Raw genomic sequence first — 16,770 nt, 5'->3', positions numbered from 1 at the left:
GTTACGGTGCCGTCGGTAAGGGTGAGTATTAAGGGTTGAATTTCACACGACACATCGAACGAGCGACGAAGAAATTGAGATCGCATTGAGACTGAATAAAAATGCGTGGTTGACTTGGGTGAGAAATGAAACAAGCGTTGATAACGAGTTACGAATACACCTTGCAAACGACGACGGATAATACCGTGGAACGGTACTACAAAAGCGTGTTGTTTGAATGAACAAAATAATTGTCGTTACCTGTTAACAATGACATCCAGCGGATCCTCCGTCGGCGGTAAAAACATAACAAACGTCGAACGTCGTACGTTGCGAAGGATATAACGTAACGTGACTCGAGAGTGTTGGATGCGGTTACGGAGAAATGACGTTAAGGGCGCCGTCGACGCGACGTTACGGCAAAACGGCGGCCTCCAAGACCCGAGACAACGCAACGGGGCAAGGCAAGGCAAGGCAAGACAAGGCAAGGCAAGGCGAGAGGAGATATTATACGTGCGCCGGCACCGTACACCGTGCTGGGATGCGGGAGTTACTGGGCGTCTGTGAGCGTCACGACGCCACATATTTGCAACGGGGCGTCGCGACGCATGCGCAGATTGAAAACTGAGCAGTAGAGACGGCCTGCCAGCATCTGCATTGAATAATCCGAATCTCTATGACAATTACGCCTCGGCGTATAGGCGGTAGAAGTGGAGGAGGAGGAGGAGGAGGAGGAGGAGGGATGGGGGGGGGGGAGGAGGAGGTTTTCGGTATATTTATACGCGATCCCGTGCCGTGCCGGTAAGGAACCCCCCCCCCCCCCCCCCATGTGATTATTCTACATCGCGAACCCCCGACTTTGGTCTTCGAGTTCAAAAAGCCGGTGTTCAACCCCCGTTTACACCTAATTTTAGTCCAAATCAATATATTCACCTCTTGACTTTCGCGGGTTCTACCTTACTCCCTCCCCGCCTAGTCCTTCATCCAAGTTAGGCGAATCTAACGTGTATACTAATATAATACGCTGTACCCTGCAAAAAAGATACTTTGGCGTTTCGTGGCTCTCCTGCTCGGTTTGCCACCTCGTGGCTAATAACGCTCTGCTCTGTGGGTACTATAGTACTCCTACTGTTACTACCGCTGCCTTTACCACTACCACTATCGCTGCTGATACTACCACTATTTATTTACTACCCTGATATATATTTGTATATACGGGAATGAGAACAAGTATCCATTCTCTAGTGAAAAAGAAAAATGATACGGTACATGGAAATAAAAAGCGTAGTATTGATTATCGAAAACGCAGAAGCAAATGTAATTCTCATACCGTTATTTGAAACCGGCGGGAGGGGGATGATAGAATCGAACGAGTCGGTTGGGGGTCAGATAGTAGAATGGCCACGTAGGATTTCAAAATACAGAAGGGCTTGAAGTTATATTGCAGAAAATTCGAAATGTAGAGGGGTCAGAATAAGGGAAGTCGAGGTATAGAATCGTCAGAAGTTTTCCCATGTTCTACATCTTTGTATTTTGAGTTTTCTGTACGATGTACGAGTTTGTGCGTTTTGATATTCTACGATGAATTATATTCTTGAGTTTTTAAAATTCGCTACTGCGGCCATTCTACTTTTTCATTCGAACTAGACAGCGGAGGAACGAATCGATGAAAAAGTAGAATTCGCATTACGTGATTTTTGGAAGCAGACGAAACGGAATCGCGATTTTCGTCAAGTTTTCCAACTCGATTGAGCCGGTTTTTGCCCGATCGGAAGATAAGACGACCAGTTTCCGGCCCTCACAACGGATGTAAGTAAGCAAGACTCGTGTCGGCGGATCCTGGCACGACATTCGGATGTTTCCTTTCCTGCGATATTACAGTACAACGGATATATACTTGCAGTTTTTTGCTCACCTTGCGCTTCATCACGACGATGCAAAAACAACGGGGAAAGAAATCCATGCGAGTACGTGATTTTAAAAACATTTCATTTCTGATATTTATTTATTTCTCCGCCGCACGGCGTTTGAAAATGGTTTGAATGGGTTTTACCGAGTTTCGCGTACCTTCAGGATCCTTAATTTTGATGGGTCGGTGTACATATATATTACACCTGCATATTTATAAGTAACGAGTCACCGAATTAGATTTTCAACTTTTCTCGTTGGGATGGGTCCCTTTCGGCCGCGTCTCTTCGACCCTAATGGGGACAGGAAAAAGAAATTTCTGTCGGTAAATATTGTTACTCTGTAATGACGAGAGTGGAAAAGCATGCCTCACAATTTTTCAACGCTTTCATAAAGTATGATTTATGTATATCGGAATCTCCGCGAGGACTGCGGACTCTTATAGTCAGAACTCGTGCTTTTCATTACCTGCAGATGGAAATAGAGGCGAAAACAAGGCTAAATCGATTTACACCCTTTTTTTTCGAAAATTGCGAAAAAAAAAAAATTCTCTTTACACCGTCGACTATGTACGTGCGGCATGAAATATGGGAAATTTCACCGTGTAAAATGTTAGGGGTTAAACACGCGTGGTGATATGTTACAAAAAAGGGAGAGAACCCTCAACTCTTTCCTTATTCAAAGTTCAGAACGCCTTTGGTACGCTGAGAACTTTGGTCCGTTGCACCGATGCAAGTCATGCATAAATCAAAATTCTTCCCTTTTCCACATTGCTCGTAGTGAATTGACTTATTCAACGACGAACACTTAACATATATCGTTAAGGTCGAATTTCGGCTTCCAGAAAAGTAATACCATACATATATTATATATATATATATGTATATTCTGTAGGTTTCCATAGCCTTTAAAAATTTAACAAGTACATGTACTCCGACATTTTTCAACTGTGTTTATGAAATTTCAGCTAATTCTGTCAAATTACTGACTATTTTCTGCCTCGCCGGTGAGGCTGTAGTGAAATCACGTCATGCAGACACGACGAAGGGCAGAGAGAGAGAGAGAGCGAAAGCTTGCGTGCGACGACCCTGAACTTGGGGTGCGTGAATAGTTGAATTGTTCGCGGTGCAGCCGACGATAGCAGCTAAAACCACGTGGTGGGCGCCCCGCCGGTTCGAATTTCGATCGGGCAGGTCATCGCCGAGGAGGCCCGACCCGGCTTCGGATCTTCCCGGCACGCGCGGCGTGCCGAGTCGCGACGCGGCTTAAGGGATGCTGGAAGCTCGCCCGCCCTTTTCCACCCCCGCTGTGATCGAGGGGTCCTCGAACCTCCGATAGTTTGACGGGAAATATACCGTTTCGACTCGAGCGGAATACCTTTTCCGACATTCTTGAATAACTGTGTCTATTTGCCGTCGAGGGAGGGAGAAAATTTCATCCGAATTTGAAACTGGTGTTACGTGTGATTTTCACGTCACCGAAGATGCCTCTTCGAGTGAAATCCCGTATTTTTTTTATTTTGTAACAATTTAAGGATAACTGAAAAATGGATGCCGATCGGTGGGATGACGCTTGTGGCGGAATGATGATTTTCATTTCTTATTCAATCGTGGAGACGATGAAGGATTTTTAATCAAAACTTTAGGGAAAAAAGAAGTCGTCATGGATATTTAAAAGTATATCACAAGAGCGGAAATTAACAATAATACTAAATGAGAAAAATTTGGAGTCCAGGATCCTTTGACGAATTTTAAATTCCGATAACAAATCTGCGAGTACCTAAGAATCCAATATGTAAAATTGTGTTAAGAAAATCTTAGATGCAAGAAACCTGAATATGTTTTTTTTTTACTTCAACAATATCTCGAGTGACTTCTGAATACCGTATTTATTGACCAATATGCGACTAAAAGAAGTTTGGTTCATTTTCCTTAACGCACTGAAAATAATATTCATTTTTTTGATTACTTAGAAAATGCTGATAAAATTGATATTCTTTAAAAAGAAAAAAACGGTTTAAACATTGTTAGAATTACGTGAAAACATGCCATAAGCAACCATTAAGTGTGGTTACAGTGGCCCATACTAAATTTTCTGATTACTGCAACATTACGTCTGTTTTTACGATCGACTAAATTTTTCGAGTTAAAAAAACAGCCTAAAGATCGTTTCATTGTACCAACAGCATGAAATTATCGCAATATTTTCAAGAAAATACAGAACTCCTGACCGCGATAAGAAGGAGTTGGTAGGAAATGAAATAACGCATACTCACAAATTTTACGGCCACGGTTACAAAGCCAACTTCCATTTGGTACTCGGAACAACTAATTGTAAGTGTATTTTACGTCTAGGGTAAAAAATGAAAATACTCAAGGACCGTGGATCAGCCTGCACGGCTGGATTTTTTCTCTTGAAAAAACGGAATAAAAACCCTGGCGAAAATCGAAGGCGGTCTTTTCAATCCCCCGTGGATCTAACAATAAACCTGTGAAACTAATTGTGATAGGTGACATTATAAGCCTGGAGCCCCGAGATCCGCCGTAGTGGGAGCCAACCGAGTGTGACCGCTCGATAGCAACACAGGCACACACAACACACCCCTAAATTAACCCGCAAGAGTGGCGTATTTCCCGGGTGCCCTTAAATTGCCCCCAGGTCCGTTCCCTCTTTCACCCTGCTGTATGGTACGCGCGCCGAGGTTAAACACGTGGTAACAAAAGCTCGCTCACCCTTTTTCCCATTAATGCACAAGGTGCGCTACCTACTTTCCTCGTCCTTCGCGCGGCTTGGCGCGAAACAAGGACGTTGAAACTTTTCCTGTAGCCAAACCACGCGGAAGGAGGTCAAGGAGTCGAAATTTTATGCATATTATGCGACTATTTGCTTTTTCCCTTTTGCTACCGCGTTGCTGTTCTATTCTTTTGCCGTATTGGATACAACGACAGGGTGGCGGCAGATCTTTGGGAAAAAAGTTCCATGACATTTTCCTAGTTCTGGAAAAATTTCTGAAACTTAAATCTTTCGGATCATTAACTCTATGTTCCGTTCGAATTCAATTCGAATCTATAAAAAATATAATGTAAAAAAGATGAGTTGAAGCGAGTTTGTTTTCTCGACGAAAAAAAGTAACCTTGTTACCTCAAAAAATCATATCTAATTCCCATGACAGAAGACTGTTATTTCAGTGTTTTCCATTACCAAATTAAAAATCCCCTGACAATTCCAGGTTTTCAAGATGTGTGGCCACCCCGAACGATACACATCTTCGCCGTTCGCTGCGATGCGTTTATTTTTCTCCGTACGTACCGCGTTTTCTCCCAGCTGTTTCTCTTATACTTTTCCTCCTCCCCATGGAATCCCGCCGCTTATCCACCCGCGTGCAATCCACGCGAGCTAGAGCTGTCCGGTCTGGAATTTATATTGCATGTTTTATATTCGTTCGGGGGTTAAGAAGCTGCAGAGGTCTGTATTCGGGTGTACGTGTATTCACAGGTTCATTAACGGAACGAGCTTTTGCAGTTTACCGGGCTTTTTATACGGGGCAGTTTTCTCCTACCTACACATGCATACTTGACGTTCTCTTACAAATAAAACGTATCGCGGTAAGAAGACTGTATCGCCTCACTTCACTTCACTCCGCGGTGTTCATGCCACCCTGTAAGTCGGGTTGCTTTTCTATGTATTTGTGTATTACACCCTGCAGCACTCCTGCAACTTCTTATACTTTATTCATCACTTATTCACTCTTATAAATCGTCCCGCTTCGTTCAACTTTTCTCTTTGAATTCTATTCTCTTTCTTTCTTTGCTCCAGCTCAAGTTGCCTGAATTTTGCATTATGCCTTCCAGCTCTCTCTCTCTCTCTCTCTCTCTCTCTCTCTCGGCAATCATCCCCCTCCCTCCCACTCACAGCAGCTTTGAGAATGATGAAAATAAGAACAAAAAAATTATCCCCCGGGTATAAAGCTTACACGAGTTTGCAACTGTCCTGATTATTATACCAGTTATATTTCGAGAAGTTTATGTACGAGTTCATCACGCCCCTAGGATTGCGTATATTTTATTCGACTTTTCGAGGAATAAATTAATTCATGGTTCTGGGATAAGAAACGGTAATTTATATTAGCACACCGTAATCGCGATACGTGGATAAAAGATTAATTGACTTTCCAGAAAAATCCAGTTCGTACACAATATTGTCCAGATCGGAGATCAGCTCGTTCTGAATCTTCTTTCTCAAAGTATCTATCTTCTTGCCAACAAAATTATCGTTATACATTGAACAACGTTCATTATTAGAGAAAAATTGGCCACCATCCAACGTTCCGCGTATCACGATCATCGCGGCAGTAAAAGAGATTGCACAATTCTCAATTGGCTAGCTTGACTCCAACTCCGTCCGTGTTTTTTTTTTTTTTTTGTTTTTGCCTCCTGAGAAGAGGAAATTAGTCCTTTATTCGAGGGCAGCGATGCTCCGGAAGGTAAACCGCGTGCGGAAACATCGTGCGGAGGTTTATCAGCCCCGAGTAGGCGAGTCAACTGCAACGGAACCGGTGAGCGTTAAATCAGAGAGACAGTGAGATTAGTTTTTGTCCCTTTGATGCCGCGGGGGTGGAATGGAGGTGCTAATTAAAAATTGCGCGACTGAATTTACCCGGCGAAGCGGACGATCAGTCAGCCTTGACATTAAGGCTGAGGCACATTAATTTATCGTTAAGGGAGCTGGTCCCTCGGAGTGGGATCTACAGCTACGCGTATATTTCTGTACCCCCTACACCCCTTTCTCACCCTGCAGACCCGAAGCGTTTTTACCCCCGTACCGTTTCATCCTGTACACACACGCACGAGTGCCTTACAGACACGCGATCCTGCGCTGGAACCCCCGAGCCATTTTTCAACACTTCCAAAACGAGACGACATCAAAGGTATATTACTATCGTCCGCTCGCCCGTTGTCCGCTGGCTAGTTTCCCGGCTCGCCTGCTGCGGACGCAACGTCTCTACGTTATTTACGTATGCATGTATGTACGTATTTACGTAGGTACATGCGCATACTTTATACCCAACGGGCAAAGCTGCCGCTTTTTATCCGCTGCAGCGTCGCGGATGCTTGTGCACCGAGCTACACGCCTTGCAGGATGAAAGGCTTTTAGCTCGTTCTTCCGGGAACGAGAAGGAACTAATTATTTTATTAAACCCAGCCGGTTCAAGGCATCGCCGTTTTACTCGTTACTTTAACACCTTTCGTTCGACTGTGATACGGAGGAGATTCTCAAGATGTTTGAGAAAATTGTGCGTTTTAGCTGTCGATACGAAAGGCTCGAGCAATGCGGTATTCTCGAAGATTTACTAACACGCAATTTAAGGCATGGTCCGTGCTTTGAAACAAACCTTATCGAATTATTCAAACGAACCATCATTTTTTTAAATGCTTTGACGATCGTGGCCAAAAATAGTATTTTTTCTTTGGTCAAATAAGTGTTTAAAAAATATCAACTCTCTAACAATTATTTGTTTTTCGAACTAGGCGCTGTTGTTCCACATTCTGTACCCCAAAAAACGAAACCCTTCGAACAAACCGATCTGCTGTTTGGGATTTTCTACTCAAATTCATTTAACAAAATTCGTTCTCTTTTCCCAGACCAGATATGATATTAGCGTTTGCTTTCAGAGTTTCCTCAACGCCTGTTCCGGGGGGATTCTGTCTCTCGCGATCGTAAACAGGCTTTAAAAACACAGGAGCGCGCCATGTACGGATCACTTGACCTTTGGACAAGATAGGACGAAGGAGGACTCCCTTTGTTACCCGAAGCTGGACGACGCGACGGGAGGAAGCGTTATACGTCGAGTCTGCAGCAAGAAATTCGAGCCTGGAAAACGATTTTCGAGTAGAAACAGCGACGAAGATTTTGCTTCTCATCGAAGGGATGACTCGACTCGCCCACGCAGCTGCCCGACATACTTTGACTCTGATTAATTTATCCCTGAGAGTTTCAAACCTGCTGAGGAGGATGACGGAAATTTTTTGCTGAACTTGCGGGAAAAAAACTGTCTGTACAATTTAGACTAGCGGTTAAAAAATTATTACCGCATCGATGCTGATAGATCGAGATCAAAATCCCGAGGATAAGCGATGTAAGCATAACCAAGCTGCAAGCTCCGAAAGCTCGCGCCAATTCCCGGCGAGCGAGTTCCACCCTATTCGCTCAACATACTCGCACCCTGATACACGTGGGGCAGTCCAAACCGTTTCGACCAGGGTTTGACCCTTGACCCCTCGGATTTGGCCCGTGATTTTTTGTATAATTGTTCTCACTTTGAGAGGCACTCTGTTTTTATTTTTAAATTTTTTCGACACGGTTTTAATTTTCTACAATTTTTGGAAACCACGTTATTGATGGACACAATTTAAAAATCTGAAAGATCGCGTGTCAGATGTCACACAATGTTTAAGCTTGGATCTGGAGTGGGGAGATTTTTCCATCTCACTGTTTTCAAGCCATTTCTGGAGAAAAAATTAGAAGTGAGAGTTATTTTACTGTTGATGACTGCTCAAACATTTTTATACGTCACATCGGATTTAAAAAAATTTTTTCTAATTTTTCAGAACCATTTTACCATGTGCAATTTTTTTTACTAGCTAAATAAGGAAGAAAAAGAATCTCTTGCCAAAAATATTAAATATTTTTGAAAAATCCGACGTGACATATGAAAATGTTTCGGCGACTATCCACGGTAGAATGACTGCCGCTTCAAATTTTTTTACCTTTTTTATTCGGTAATAGGTTAAAAACAATGAGAAGGAAAAAAACTGTCAGCATTCCGGCTCGGAGCTTGAAAATTTTCATATCTGACACACAAATTTTCAGAATTTTTTCACATTTTCCAATTGCGTCGATCAATCGCATGCTTTTGAAATATTGTAGAAAGTCAAAACCGCGTAGAAAAAATCTAAAAAAACAGAGTGCCTTTGAACTATTGTATAAAAAATCGCGGGCCAAATCCGAGAGGTCAAGGGTCAGACCCTGGTCGAAATGGTACGGACTGCCCCGCATACATAACTCTTTCTTGGGGTGTATAAGAGACGCGAAAACTACCCCGAGACTACCTCGAGATTGCTGTCCAGTTAAAGATTTACCGCATCCGTCTCTACCATCGCCGACAAATTGATTAAAGGACAAGATCAAAAGTCTTTCCTGATTAAATTCGCTTTACCGTTGTACCTGACTAGGAGCGAAAGCGCTGGATATGTATGTTCAGAGTGCGGCACGCAAAGGCGAGACGCGCATCTTATATCTGTTCCAATCTTTATCAGAAACGATTGAGCAATCACCGAGCGACCTCATTCTTTTTTTTCCCTTCTTTTTTCTTTCCTTTTTTCATTCACTGCACTGGCAGACCGATGTGAAATATCAGTTGTACAGTGTCTGGGCTTAATCAAGTTTGTCATTTAATTGGCAAATTGTTGTTTAGTTTGTCTGTATTTCCAAGTACGATACACAAGAGAGAAACGGAGGGTCAGAAGAATTTTTTGAATTATTATGCTATCGCCTGACGATTCGATGTTACTCGAGATTCGAGCTTTGCACGTTGAAATCCGCCAGAAATTGTTTTTCCGGGTTCAAAGGTTGCGGAACCATGCACGCCCTTTTTACGCTATATGTACGTCAGTGTGTTATAGTTTTCTTGTACGGCTTCCTAGCATAAGATGAGAGAGAAATGTCGGGGGGAAAAAGAATAGCGAAAAAGGTGAAAGGAATGAACCCTGAACAATTCCGGGAGGCGAAGCAATATGCGAATTCAAAGACCGCACAGCGGAACAAGCATTTCTTCCAGTTTATTTATAACTCCCACAGTGATACGTTATACATTCGATATTGGCGCTGCAGACCGCGCCGATGGCTTTCGCTTCCCATAAAAGGTATGGGAAAACTTTCAACCGTGTTTCGAATCAATTACGAACTGCTTGACTGCGGCTATGCAGTGCTTCCACGGATATGAACATGTGTTCGACGTCGTAAGTTCGCTTACGTCGTACACCCGAACACTGTACCCATACGCAAATACCTTCCCCGCACAACCGCTGAAGGAGAATTACGCTCCGAATGTTTCGCATATATCCGGGTATTACGAACACACGATCCGCGAATGCATGTACGCGGAAATCCCGAGGGAATTCGATGCCTCCGTGACGGATATCAACGGATCCTTGACGTGTCCTGGACGCCTAATGGATGTCTAACGTTCTCCGAATATCTTCGGCCTCGCATATTCTGTACGGGTGAAAAAATATCTAATGGATGTCTATCCGCCGGCTCCAAATATTTACAAATCATTATTACGCCTTCTTCAACTCTTAATGTATAATACGTGATGCCGGTTTGCACCGTCGACCTCGATTCCTTTCGAAATGGATTGCATCACGGAAATGATTCGTAATAATATGAGATGGAGAAAATCAAAGTGCTTCGGCGAAACGTTTCGAAAATGTTGGTATAATTTTTTTTCCCATCAAAAATTCGCGGTTTGCAAATAAATGCTTCGGTAGCGTAAGTACGTACAATTATACATAGTAGTTAAAACGCGACGAGACCGGCAATTTTTTTTCGACCAATGTCTGGAAAATATCGCTTAAACTTAACGAGTTCCATAAAATTATAAATATACCTACATCCGAAATGACGTTTTGCCGATATCGTTTGGCTGTTGGATTTTCTTTTTTCTTTTTTACTCCTTTTTTTTTTTTGAAATAACACGTTCACGAGGGATGTATAATTTGCACTATCGCATAGTCAAGGCTGGCGAATGCTTTACAGGAGCAATAGAAATTCTTTTCTCCCAAATCAATGTACCTTCTCTTTTGCCAATTTCCCTTCATTTTGAACGGTTGAATTTGTATCCGCGGTTCAAGGAGCGAGCAAGATTTGTAATAATCGTTCACGGCGTAACCGGAGAATGCGAAATTACCGCTGGGACCGGGAAAGGGAATATTGGTCGAACGGGAACCGTGCGCGAAATAGAGTATGCGGTGTATTTTAGCGAGCCGTTTCCCGGGCCGTAATCACGCGACTTAAGGCACCTTCGACGGAACCGAGAGAGGGTGAAAGGGAATTGGAGACAGGCGAACGGTGAAAGATATCGGCGGGGAGGCCGAGGAAGATAAGGTTTCGGTAAACCGCAAATTAATCGATACCTAGGCGCCGACTTAATTAACGTACTTTGCGGACTCACTCGCCGCTTCCTGCTCGACGTGTGTGGGTATTCTGACATTTTCAGAGGGGGGCTAAAGCCGGATATTAACAGCCTAGGTAATCATGCCGAGGATATTTCGCTCCACCTCTCTCAAGTTCAAAGAGTTAAGACGGCTCCCGATGCAGCTAGACGTCTGAATATTATCGTAGCGAAGAATGCCTTGTACGTAATTATTTTATCATAAACACAAGTGTTTCGCGAGCGCGGTTCCCGAGCTTTTTTATTTTTATTACGCGGCGAACCGCGCTGAAGGCAGCTTTTACTTCTGTTTCGGTATTATATGTTGAAAAGATTTTTCTCCCCCTGTAGCGTTACGTTCCTTTTTCAACACCAGCTTGCTTCTAGCTTTCTATCGTACCCTCGATTTCTTATGCATGTACAAAGCGGAGCTTGCGGCAAGGCAAGTTTCGCTGCTTTACGGACAGAAGCGGCTTATTTGAGAGAGGATCCTCGAGTCTATTGCCAGCATTCAAGCTTCCACTTCACAATCGTAGCTTGTTCGCGTCTCTGCGGATATACAGATGCCGATAAAGCGTCTGTGGCCGCTTCCAACTTTCGTAAATACATCTACTTCGTATCTATGTATAGTGGAAGGCGGGGATCCAGCTTTTAACTTTCGAATGATTCATACAGTGCGGAGAGTGCGACTTAAGTGCCTCTGATTTTATTTCCTAGAAATACTAGGCGATGTATAAATTTATAAATACATTTTTTGTTTCTCATTTATTTTTTCACTTACGATGCGTTTATTCTACTCTGGATATATCATATTATGTATGAATAAATTCCTCGTTGAGCTTTAAACATTTCTCCAGATGGCCCAAGTATTTTTATACATAAAAAAAAAGAAGTGAAAATAACACGCTTATTGCGCGAAATCGAAATCGGTGATGCGTGCAGGATACTTTGACCTCTCAGGTTTCAAATTTGAATATTGGATGTGGATGACGCTTCGTTATAGCGATTTCTCGAATTTTCTATTCTCACATTCTTCACCCAGTGTTTTCTACTTTTGGCTTCTTAAAATAAGTTCCCGTACTTCTTGAATACATTTCTAAACGTCTTATACCTGGTCTGCACTCAATGGGTTATATTTATCTCATTTTCTTTCAAAATAGACCAGTCAGTTCTTCGAAACTTCTGTAACGTTGCCACGAAGTCTACTTGACCAGGATCCAAAAAAATGTCGAGTGCAAAACAGGTCAGTGATCCGAAGGTGCAGAGTTAAACTTCGGAACGATTAACGGTACTTGTGACAAGTCCTGATATCTAAATTAATTGAGTGAAATCATGTTCAATCGGAAAATTCGAAAGGGGAATCAATAATGTAATAAGTTTATCCGATTTCATTCTACAATTTCTCTTCTCTTTGGAAGAACATTTTGTACAAAGTCACTGAAACAGATTTTTTTTTTTCTTTTGTATAGTATAAATTGTATACTGCAATTGATTAATCACAATCAATATCGGGGCAATGTTGTAAATTGAAATGTTTAACGATGCTAAGAAAATAAAAAAAATTATAAATCGTGTGCTAGTAAATTTTGTGGGAAATAGTCTTCTGAATGAATCGAGCCATTGGTGAGTGAAATCGATGAAATATAGATACTAGAGTTTCAACACTTTCGAAGCGATTCATAAATTCAGCATTTTCTGTTTTTGTTTGAAGAGATCCTTTAGCAGATTAGGAATATAATAATGTGAAAGATAATTATACCTAAAACTCTACGATTTCTGGTGAACCAACCTCCTTCAAGTTTCTAAATGTCGATCAGCACCTGGTATAATAAATGATATAACAGTATGCGTGTGTTTGCAGTAGACGGCAAGCAACTTCGTGCAGAGAATTGATGTCAAAAAGGTGTAAAACAATTTGCCACTGACCCGTACCTGTGATTATTTTCCGCAGAAGTTTCAGCTGGGTGTAAATAAAAAGGAGAAGAAACGATAAAAAACGTATCTGGTTCACGCGAGGCCTAATCTTTTATCGGGCAGGCGTTACACGCTAGCAATGGATCTGGTTATTTATGCCCGAACAGACGTCGTGCCGGAGTGCCGGACACGCGATACTAAATTGAAAAAAAGTTAACTTTTTCCCCTCCTTCAAGTCGTCGTCGTACCTATTACAATCGAAGTGGGCGATAATGGCAGGTGATCGTTGATCTTCTATAAAAATATCCGTCTCGGTCGGCGAGATAGATCACACTCACGATCAGGGCCAACTTCTGCCGATATGCCTTTACGATTATACGCTTTCCGTCCATTATCTACGTCTGCAGGCGAATATCGGGACGCGCCTGTATAAAAGCCCTTGTCGAATACATCCGGCTGTTCGCTTACGTCATATACGTATACCTATACAGAGAACTTTCCCACTTCCTGTCACCGGGGCGACGAAAAAGTCGTTTCCTTAACTTTGAACGGACTCTGGGCGTCAGGAACACTTCGCCGAAACAATGATAAAGCAAAGTTCCATGAACTTTAGGCGCGGGAAGGAAGCACGAGGGGCGAAACAAGCGCTGAGAGGGGGGCTAATTTCTTTTACATAAATTCACCGCTCGCTCTACCGCGCGGGTATTTCGCGACGTCCTTTATGTGCTCCTTTCTGTTCCATAACTCGCAATTCAATGCGCACACTGCCAGCGTACATCGTATTACTGGCCGGGTTTCCTCTCTGGAAAATGACGTCTGGAATGGGTCGTACGAGTTACATACCGATGTACGAAATGCGCGTATCGCGCGTTCCGCGTCACATCGCCAATGTGCGTTTCGGTGTGTGTGTGGATTGATGGGTTCAGGGGTTGGAATGGTTCGATACTGACGGTATACCCTTAATCCATGGATACTTCTGCCACACGACGCGGTACATGCTCTTTACGTTTTTGGATACCAGCCAGACTTTCGTCGAACGAACGCAATTTCCCGGACGAGAATCTGCTGCAGTCTGTTACGATTTGGCTCGGCGTACGTCTTGTTCAATAACCCAAAAGACAAGCAATATTACCAGCGTCACCGCTTACGTTATATTATACCTGATGTATACTTTGGAAGAATCCCTGCTCGGATTGTATATATATATTCGTATTTTTTCTAAACTTGAATTGTTTTAAATCCGACGTTGATCGCGAGTCTCGAGCCTTCGGCGCCACGCGTCGGTCTATTGTATTCGGCTCGCTATCTATACTGTTATAGTGCCTATGGTATCAAAGCTTTCTATTCTTAAATGTGACGTGATTTTACGGAAAATTTAAACAATGTAACGGTCCGCCTGTTGTACTTTATGCTCGGTATTTATTTAAAAAAAACCTGCGAAATGTAACACGGTGCGAAATGTAGAGCCTCTTGAATTTTTCATTTCAAGAGTCGCTCTTGCAAGCTTATACGTTTCGCCCATCACGTGCAATGTGTCGGTCCCACTTTGATATCATGAGCCGAAAAGAGTGCACATCAAACAACACAGAAGAGCAGGACTCGAGTAGCGAGCTGTCATTTCCCGCCACCGACTCTTATACTTTTGTTTAAAAAAAATACACTCGTGACACATCCTACACATGCATACAAATTCACTTGTACATGACTGAATTAGCTGCTTCGTACGCTCCCTGACAGTGTAGGTACAATGTTGAAAATGATTGTGAATTTACCACACATTTACCGCCCAAAAGAGTTGTCAATTTACAAAATCAGGCTGCAAATTTACAAATTCGGTGCAGCGAAATATATTACTATGTAATTGTCTTAAATATGCAATGAAAATTTTTAATTTACTAAAATTCGTAGGACTAAATTGTGTGGTAAATTTGTTACGTTTGTAAATTGAATAAACAGTAAATCTATGGTGAATTCGCTGTTCCGTATCCGAATAAAACTTCCAATAGGTACGGCGTAGAAAGTTCCATACATAAATTTTTAACAGTGATGGAGTCTCTCACGCACTGTAGCAATGGAATTCTGGTGAAAATGATTAAAACTCATTCGAGAACTACAAAACATCATTAGTTTACCCAACTTTGAAGACCGAGTGAATTTCGCGAATTGCAGAGACGAGACGGCGTTCCACAAGACGCAAAAAAACTGTTTGAGGGACCTAATTACACCCGGCTCCCATATCCTGCGGAGAAAGCAGAGCTTTTCTGTTTCTTTACCTTTTCGTCGAAGGTTCCCTTTTTGCTCTCACGACACACGAAAGAAAGTGCCGAGTCGTTGGAATTTAATAATGCCCATGTGTCAGCGGTATCGATCATACCCAATATCGTATGCACACAGCGGTATTCGCTTAAAGGTGTGCTCAATAAAATTCTATTGATATAAGTTACACATGTGCTCAGTAGGGTGGTCCTTATTCAGGGTGTTGACGAATTTTTGCCAGACCATCTCCCAAATCAACTTCAAATAATTCGAAAACAGTCGCCTAATTTTTTCAGATTTTTACATCGACTTTAAGATAGTCCGCATTGTGATCGAAGTTTCTTATGGAAATTAACACGAGTAAAACTTTTTTCTCAGTATATATTTTATTGCAACAGTTCAATAATAATGTTCCCGATAATCTGTAACCGTGAGGTTTTGGTGAGAATTAGTGCTACTATCTGGGAAAAAATACACATCATCGTACCAGGCAATCTAGACGAATTGCACTACCTCGAAACCTGACTTATTTTTTATTTAGAGGAAGTGCAATTCGTCTAGATTGCCTCGAACGATGATGTGTATTGTTTTTTTCATATAGTATTACTAATGCCGACTAAAACCTCGCAGTTATAGATTTTTTGGGACATTATTACTTTCACGATAAAATATATAGTGCGAAATAAAGTTTTTTCTCACCTCACTTCCATAAGAAACTTCGATCACAATGCGGGCTATCTCAGACTTGCTGTAAGAAAGTGAAAAAATTTGGTAACTCTTTTTAAATGATTTGCAATTGATTTCTGTGATGGGGCGGTAAAAATTCGTCAGCACCCTAAACAAGGACCACCCTAGTGCTTAGATTTCCACATCTTTTTTCTTAGACTTCAACGGAAACTGACATTGCACGCTTCATCTCATGATCAATAAAAACTCACGGCTGGGTAAATAAATAACAGGACGGATATCGTGTGGACTCTGGTGTGGGGGAAACGATTGATAAGAAAACAGACCATAACAAGACTACGTTTGTTTGGTTATAAAATAACGTAGAAATTGCTCCTAGTTGTGTAGCACAAACAACGTTTTTTACAATACCATTCATGCGATATCATCGATTTCTACAGAGATTTTGAAGAAATTTTAAAGAATTGAGGTACGAAGTTGATTAAAAATATTTTCTGTAGTCTAAAATTTGTTGTTGATCTGGAAATCCGCGATAGTTTGCAATGGGAATGCGCAGAAATCTATACACTTTATGAGCGTGAAAAAATACTCAAATTTATGCTTACCATGTGACGTAATGTTCCGTGAATCCCGAATATTTGATCGGCTGAAACACTCACGGAGCACTTCACATCACTCCATTATGACGTCACGTCTAAAATGATCGGATATTTCGACGATGTAGCTGTGCTTCCGTCGCTGAATTTGACAAGTTTCAACACACGTGGTTAATTTGTCGAAACACTTAGCTTATTCAACCAAAAACCAGACAAAAA

At 42.1% G+C, this 16,770-nt stretch overlaps 1 protein-coding gene across 2 annotated transcripts in view; it reads right to left on the bottom strand.

The window, feature by feature from the left end:
• LOC107220394 (somatostatin receptor type 2) overlaps positions 1-16,671 on the bottom strand; it is a 46,843-nt gene extending 30,172 nt beyond the window's left edge. The window contains exon 1 of one of the 2 annotated variants that reach the window (XM_046730900.1): positions 16,561-16,671. The gene's annotated coding sequence lies outside the window, so the exon portion shown is untranslated. Of the gene's footprint in view, positions 1-240; positions 515-16,560 lie in introns of those variants that run through there. The other variant, XM_015658965.2, reaches the window with a different exon arrangement.
• Between the last annotated feature and the right edge of the window lie 99 nt (positions 16,672-16,770).

The sequence above is a fragment of the Neodiprion lecontei genome, chromosome 2, assembly GCF_021901455.1.
Source record: "Neodiprion lecontei isolate iyNeoLeco1 chromosome 2, iyNeoLeco1.1, whole genome shotgun sequence".
Lineage (NCBI taxonomy): Eukaryota > Metazoa > Arthropoda > Insecta > Hymenoptera > Diprionidae > Neodiprion > Neodiprion lecontei.
The sequence above is the reverse complement of the archived record's forward strand: the minus strand, read 5'-3'. Positions and strand labels throughout refer to the sequence as shown.